This window comes from Drosophila simulans, chromosome X, assembly GCF_016746395.2.
Source record: "Drosophila simulans strain w501 chromosome X, Prin_Dsim_3.1, whole genome shotgun sequence".
In the NCBI taxonomy this organism is placed as follows: Eukaryota; Metazoa; Arthropoda; class Insecta; order Diptera; family Drosophilidae; genus Drosophila; species Drosophila simulans.
This window is the reverse complement of record NC_052525.2, coordinates 21,945,985-21,953,718: the sequence shown is the minus strand read 5'-3', so window position 1 is coordinate 21,953,718 and position 7,734 is coordinate 21,945,985.

Below are 7,734 nucleotides of genomic sequence, written 5' to 3'. Positions count from 1 at the left end.
TTCCATGAGACCGAAATCGTTGTGCGAAGAACAGGGACAGGGCGAAAAAATATGTAAAGATGCTGACCCAGAAATAAAAATGCGATTAAGTGTGATTAACACGCCGCCGAGCTTAGAAGCCGTTCCAATCTTTTTCCATATTTTAAATCTGTGGGCGCTCTATGGCCCTGCCCAGCAAGAAAATTGTCCTAATAATAAAAAAAATCGATGTTGGGTATCGTAAATATTAAAAACAGAAGGTCTTTCCCACTTTACTTTTTCTAATTTCTTAAAGTACATATGTATGTACACATAGGTAAGTATGTAACTTATTTAGAGGCGAATTAATATAAGTGTATATACTAACACACATATATATATATATTGTAACACACTTCGTGGACCCTCTTAATGAAGTTCGGCACTAAGTGGACGACTGCCTACCAAGGTCGTTCGTGGTGATTATTCAAGGATATATATTAAATAACTTGTGTGCATCTGAACTATCTCTAAGCTATGATGCGGCTCTCAGCTGGAGAGTCAGTATGTCCTTAATTGGTCGAGGATAAACAAGAAGTTGGCCATGAACTTGTTTTCATAATGAACAGGAAGCTATTCCTTGTTACTCCTGGCATTAGCCGCATTATTCAGTATTTTCGCTTTCACATCTCGAAACGAAACAACGAAAAGCGCAATAAGGAAGTCTGGAAAATATAGATGGAATAAAACAAAGGGGCAGGCCCATCATCACCACCATTTCATTGCCAGCGTATCTCCCATCTTTTGGCTGATTCAAACTTATTCTGCCGCGGATTTCTAGTCGGCGGCTGGGGGTAATTTATTTAGTCACAACTTGATTTGCATAAAGCGAACATTTACTTTTTAATTAGGTGTACAATTTATGCACTTCACTTTCATTTTGGCCGTGGCCCCATAATTTCTTTCAACTGTCCGAGTACGTTCACCATTAGGCGGAAGGAAGAAAGCGAGTCTTGATTTTTTCCTAATTTATGGTTCTCTTGGCTTTAGGTTCTTGAACTCGAGATTCGAGGTTGAAAGCAATCGCTCGATACTAAACATTAGGTTTGCAAACATCGCTGGAAATCGCTGCTAGGAAGTTCTACTTCCCTTCAAAAGGGGAATTCAATGAATTTTCAGGAAACTTGTTAAACATTCTGGCAACTTAAACGCTCTGGGTATATTGGTATTTAATTGTTGATATTGAAATACTTTCTAAATTTGTGCAGAGAATTGGCAGGTATGAAAAAAAAATACCACCAACAATATACAAATTATATCTTTTTTAAGGTTATATTATTATCTATATTCATTTTTCAGAACCAAGAGTCCTCTACCCACGTTCATCTGTCAGTGCTGTATGAACGTCGAGGCCTCGTTCCACCAAAAGCTAGGTAAATGGAGATTCTAGTAACGCCAATTTAGTCAGGTTTTCTTTAATTATGATAAAATATTTATGGCAGCCACATGTTCTAGACATTTCCCCTGAAGAAGATGGCAACAGCTCTGCAACTACAGCTGACATATGTATGTACATAAATGTATTTACATATTTTATAACTGCACAAAACAAGGGGGAACGATTCGTTGATTTGTTCGACTGTCAAATACCCTTGATGAGATGAAGACTGTTTTCCGAATTGCCTAAGAACGCCACCTAGCATAGGTTAAATTAATGGCTTACAAGATCTCGAAGCTCATACGGACTTAATCGCAATCTAAAAGCATTAATCTTTTTTATTGAGGCCGAAAAAATGTATATTTCCATAACAAGCAAAGCACATTTAGTACTGTTGAGGGGAAATTGTATCAATAATTTTAAATTCACTGCCGAGTGATTGAGTGATTGATAAAGTGACCATCGCTAGATGGAGCTAGTGTGCAATTTAGTGAGTACAGTACTCCAATTGCCATTTATTGGACTCAATAGTTTTAATTATTTTTGCAGTCTTAAAGGCGATTTATGTAAATGTTAGAGCCGCTCCATGTGACTTGATGTGATTCATTTATCCGCCAAAGCAAATCGTTGTTGGCCGGTAAGCGAGTTGGTGGGAGTGACATCAGATTTCGCCCCTGTTTCGAATTCAATTCAGATTCTTATTCCTATTCAGACTTCGACACATATGCCACATTGTTCGAGTGCGAGGACGAATAGTTGTCGGCTGTGAAACGGATTACCAGATGTCTCACTGCCTCAGCACGTCCAAGATACATTCACCGTTCTCAACGCCCCGCTAAATCCCTCCACATTTATATCGCCCGAGCTGGTATGTTGAAATACTTTCGGGCGGATAGTTAATCGGTTTGGCTGCACCACAGCCCTGACTTCCTATTACGTTCCACCTGCAATGTGGGTGGCAGACCGAGAGTAACGAATGGGTGATGGAACGCCGACTGGGACTGACGAATCCAGGTGTTTGGGCATCAGGACGAAAACGTGCCCGTGCCACAGGCTCATTTAGTGCAGCACACTGAGGCGCGATAAGGAATTTTCTCTTTCTTTTTGCGGCACATTCGTACATATAAGAGTGACGTTCTCTACACCGCACTATGGGGAATTTCATCCGTTTTATTGGCATAAAATTTGAAATATTTTTTTCTTAACCGAACCTAACCATCGGTGAGCTTCTTTTTTTAGTTATTAGTTATTATTAATTATTTTTTTATTTAAATAACGGCGATCGTTCACAAGATTCGGGTTCACTCGGAACAGATTTTTGAAAACACAGTTCTTTCAGTCGGTTATTTTGGCGAAGGGGCTGCAGAATCCAGAAATACAATTTACAAATCCGACTGACTTAATCATACCAGAAAGCACAGTCGAATTGCCAATTTTACAGATGCGTTAAACAGAGGATTGGAATCTTCGGACTATAATATAATATCATCTATACATTTAACTCCCTTTTCCTCGAGAAGTCATTGAATTGTTGTCGTGCGAATTTGAATGGATGATTCTCATTGTGGAGAGAAATATTAAAATGACGTATTTTTATCGTTGAAATAGATACGGAAGAATATATTGAGTAAAATAAAATTTGTATTCACCCACTTTGTCAAAACAATTCTAAAGGTATGTACAAAACTTGAAAAAAAATAATCATCGTATCTTAAAAAGTCTACGAGATATTATTAATTTATGCCAAAAAACAAGTCAGATTCCCCATAGTGCAGCGTGAGCTTATCAAGTGAATAGCAGGGGAGAATAGTACATATGTATGTATGTGTATGTAATAGTCGAACTCCTGAGAGAATCAAGTTTTTTGGGAAGGAGAACAATGATAAACTCTTTAAATGGTTGCTATAATACATATTCGCTCAAATTAGAGTTATGGGTTATCCATTGCAAAACAAAATTGCTGTGAAGCCGTTTTCGTGAATTTTTAGGACTCATGGAGGCTAGTTCTACATGTTTATTAATATAAATTTTAATATTTATTTAACTTGTTCTTACTTGTTATATTGGAGAAAATACCAATTAGATTACGTTAGTGATATGGAATAAGCAATAATCGCACGTGGGAACCCTGTTCTTCGTTCGAATGGGTCTCGGTTTTTATTTTTACTCTCTTTATTCAGTGGCAACTTTTGTTGTTGCTATCTGTTGTGCTTGTGTTTGTGTGCGCATTTCAGCATTTCAGTGCCAACAACTGTCAATCTTTCCGTTTCTCAGCACTGCCGACGAGAATTACCCAAGTAGCAGTTGCCCGGCCACCCTGCCCATTTCCCATTTCCCATATACCAAGCCAGGCCCAAGCAAGGCAACCAAGGCTCCCTCCCGCTCACCACCTCTCGACAACAACACTTATCCGCCATGTGGTCGTGTGTTTTGATACACATATTGTATCGTTTTGTGGCACAAGCCCAGTCGAGCTTTGTAGTACGTGAGTTGGCGGCAGGTGAGAGAGGGCAAGTGGCAGCAGTGGGGGGGTGTGAGGCTGAGGCTCCAAGGAAAAGGGGGTACGTTAGGCTGGGGACCCGTTTCGGTATAAGTGCCTGTATAAAAGAAGTCGACATTTATTTGCGAGCATGTTGTAAATTGTAAATTACATTCCTAATCTTTGGAAGGCCGCTGATGCGCAGACCCGCCCCCATGTTTCCCCGCCCATCGGGGCTTTTCCAAATGACGCACAAATAGACAGCCGGCGAGGAGCAGGCACGCACTTTTGCTCATTTATGTATTAAATTTCATTTCGTGACAATAAGTGAGGATGGGCAATGGGGCGGCTTAAGGGGTAGGAAAGTTGAAGTGTTGGGCGCCTACAGACTTCAGATGCCCTGGTGCTTAATGCTTTGGGGACTCTTGTTCTTGCGCCTTGATTTGTACATACATACATATATATTCGTAAGAGCGCTAGTGTGGGTGGTGTGGGTGGTGTGGGTGGTGGGTGTGTGCGTGTAATTTACGTAAGTGTGTGTTGCTTAAAAATCTGCTACAGCGACAATGTCACGTTTTGTGTTAATTTAATTACAAGAAACCATTTGTAAATATTACGACGTGATTGCAAAGGCGCGCATGGGGGACTCCGCCGCTGCCACGCCCTTTTCTGAGTTCCGTGATCATGCTGTATAATTTTGCGCATTTCATTTGCATTTGCAACTCATACGTAACCACACGCAGATAATGTCTTCGCGCAATTAGTTTGCATACTTTTGGGAAACACCCAGCCGGGTCCATGGCCCTGCACTATGGGGCATTTGGCCTGTTTTTTTTACAAAAATTAATAACTCCTAAACTATGAGAGATATTTGGATGAATTTTTTTTTATGTGTTACATATGCCCCCAGGAATATTTTGGAAAAGTGGGCGTGCCCCCAACTCCGCCCCAATTTTTTATTTAAATTTTTTTTTAATATTATATTTTTAAAGTTAATTTTTAATTTCAATATTGTATACAAATTCATAATCGTCTTCGTCTTTACAATCAATAGAGTCTGAAGAATCGGTGTCAGGTTCAAATTCGCAATCTAACATTTGAAATTCAAATTTTGAATGACTTCTGGTGGAAGAGATAGTCGCTTATGCTTTCGAACGCGCCTCTTTATATTTATTGATGATATTATGGGATATTATTTATATTTGACTTGGCTGGGTTCAAAAAAAGAATTTTAAGTATGTCTGCAAGATCCAGCAGGCCGCGCTTCCGTGCAGCTAGCATTGCAGCTTGACCCAAAACACGTTCGTTGTGGTTCTGCGCCCATACGAGTTCATCTACTTGCTGTCTTCGGCCACTCAAACTTTTTAAATAATATTACGTTTTCGGGCATCCAGCTAATTTCCTTTCCTTTTTATTTTTCTCTTTTACCTTGAGGACTACGTGTTCTTCTAACCACTTTGAAAAAACTTTCGAAAATTCATATATTTTTCGATTGCATTTTCTCCAATTTCGCAAAAGATTGATTGATTCGTTATTATTACTATTCGTTAATCGTTCATTAAAGTCTAGCTTGCTATAAGAAAAATGGCCACTAATAAAAGTGCAAAAAGAATTTTCCTTTTGACGAACACCCTTTTGCTTGCGCCACACTTCCAGCAGGGCAGCATTGGAAATCGAGATATTGCTCCCTAAAAAATGAAATTTCTCAAAAACCCGCAAAAAACGCACATAGAGACTACCTGATATGAGTTAGGAATTGAACACACTAAAACATGGATATAAGCACTTACTGAACAAATTTGAACAAATTTTTGTAGCTCTATTCAAAGTTGAAATTTGTTTCAAACAACTACATGTTGACACCACTTGCTAAATGTACAAATTGTTGGAAATAGGCGCACACAATAAACAATATATTAATAGCAACACATAATAAAAACCTAAAGATTGATTATCAATTTCAAATTATACTCATCTTCGTCTTCTTTTTAAATTTTAACACCTTGAAAGTTAAGCTAAATTCTGCGCGCATTTCAGCCACGTCGTATATGTTAGTAACAGCCGACTTTAACAGCTGTTTTTATAACAGTACACTGTTAAAATTACTTTTGCCGTCTATAACATAATAGTTTAACGTATTTCCAATGTATTAATACTAAAATACTTCAATTTTGCATACTTGTGAAAAACACATTTTTGCAAAAAAAAACAGGCCAAATGCCCCATAGTGCCCTGTAGTCTCTCCCCACCTCTAGGGCGTCCTTTGACAGCCATCATCAGGACTCTAAATAATTTCCCTTCTCCGCTGAGTCTGCTGTGCAGAGCTACATGATGCCGTGCAGCATGTTGCAGAGGAATGTTGCGCAAGTCGAATGAATCTTTGAGAACGTATAAGTATGTACATATACATATGTGTTGATTCCACCCAAGCATAGGTGTGTGTGTAAAAATGGGATACTTGGACTCTTTAACAGCGGTTGGCGTATATTATTATTAAATACGTTATGTAACATTCGGATATATCAGAATGATGAGCTCTATCTGATGGAATTTGTTAGAGCGAGACTGTAAAAAAAAATCGAGTAAAACGAGTTGGTTTCGCTTTACGTATTTCCAAAAGCCTATTACTCGTACTGTGGTTCCTTTTTTACATTTTTAAGTATTCTGTGCCTATGGCACTTATGTACATATATGATACAGTCGCCTTTGATCAAATTCAAAACGAAAATATGGCTATGCCATAATAATCGGCCAATATACTTTTTGCCACGCCCATTATAACGCCCTAAAACCTCCCAAAACTGCCACGCCCACATTTACATATATTTACGGTCAGAATTTTAACTCTTAAAAGTTCGATTGGGATCGTGAGGCGGTGACTCTCAGTTAGCGTATAATTTTAATTCAGAAGAGGCTGTAGAGAGGTCACTTATAAGGTTGTGGTGTGTAGTAAAGTGTTTGGGGGAGCCATATATATATATATATATGTATCCCAAGCGTTTGTGCCAGCTGCTTAAATCGCCGGCAGTAAGAGATGGGTGACAATATATTTGTAGGAATCTTGTAGTTTTTACGGGTTGTACACTTTCAATTTACAGTTAATTTGATTATAGATTTTAGAATCAGAACTTATATTGCCGATTAGGGTTTGTTGTTGTTGCAGGGAGATAGGAAGTAGCTCTAGCCCGGAACAAGGATTTCTAGATTTGCTTGTGTTGTCTACCCCGAAATAGGGAATTCTAGAATTGAATTGGAATATTATTGGTGGTGGGATTAGTAGGGTTATCTTAAATATGAACATTGTAAGTTTTTTTAGATAATAAATATTATTAATAATATTTATGAGGGAGTTAGAAGAAGATCATAGGTATAATTCTTCACCTGTACTCCATTACCCAGCGATCTTTTAATTTCGGGGTAGTGCCACCTACTTTTGATTTAGCTGTGAATGTTTTAGTTTCTCAGAGATTTCAGATCGTGTTGAATATATTTATGTTGATACAGTGGTGTTCATAGGTTTTTCCGGGAGGTCTTTGTAGGGTATAATTTGTCTGGTAATATGATTATTCAATGGACCCCCACCCACATTCAAATCTAGATAAGACTGCGGCGCAATTAGCAAGCCATAAGTTCAATTGGCTATAAAATACAATTTGCATTGATAGGCGCCGCAGCCTTTCGTAGGGATTACGAAAGTTACACGTGCTTAAGTCAAAGTCGATGAATTAGAGCCATCCCTCGGGGATTAGTTGTGTATTGTGCCATAACTCATGTGGTTGGGCAACTAAGGGAAATTGCCCACACCCCCACTTACAGCTAATCCTATATTGCTACCCATACCTATACCTATGTACATACA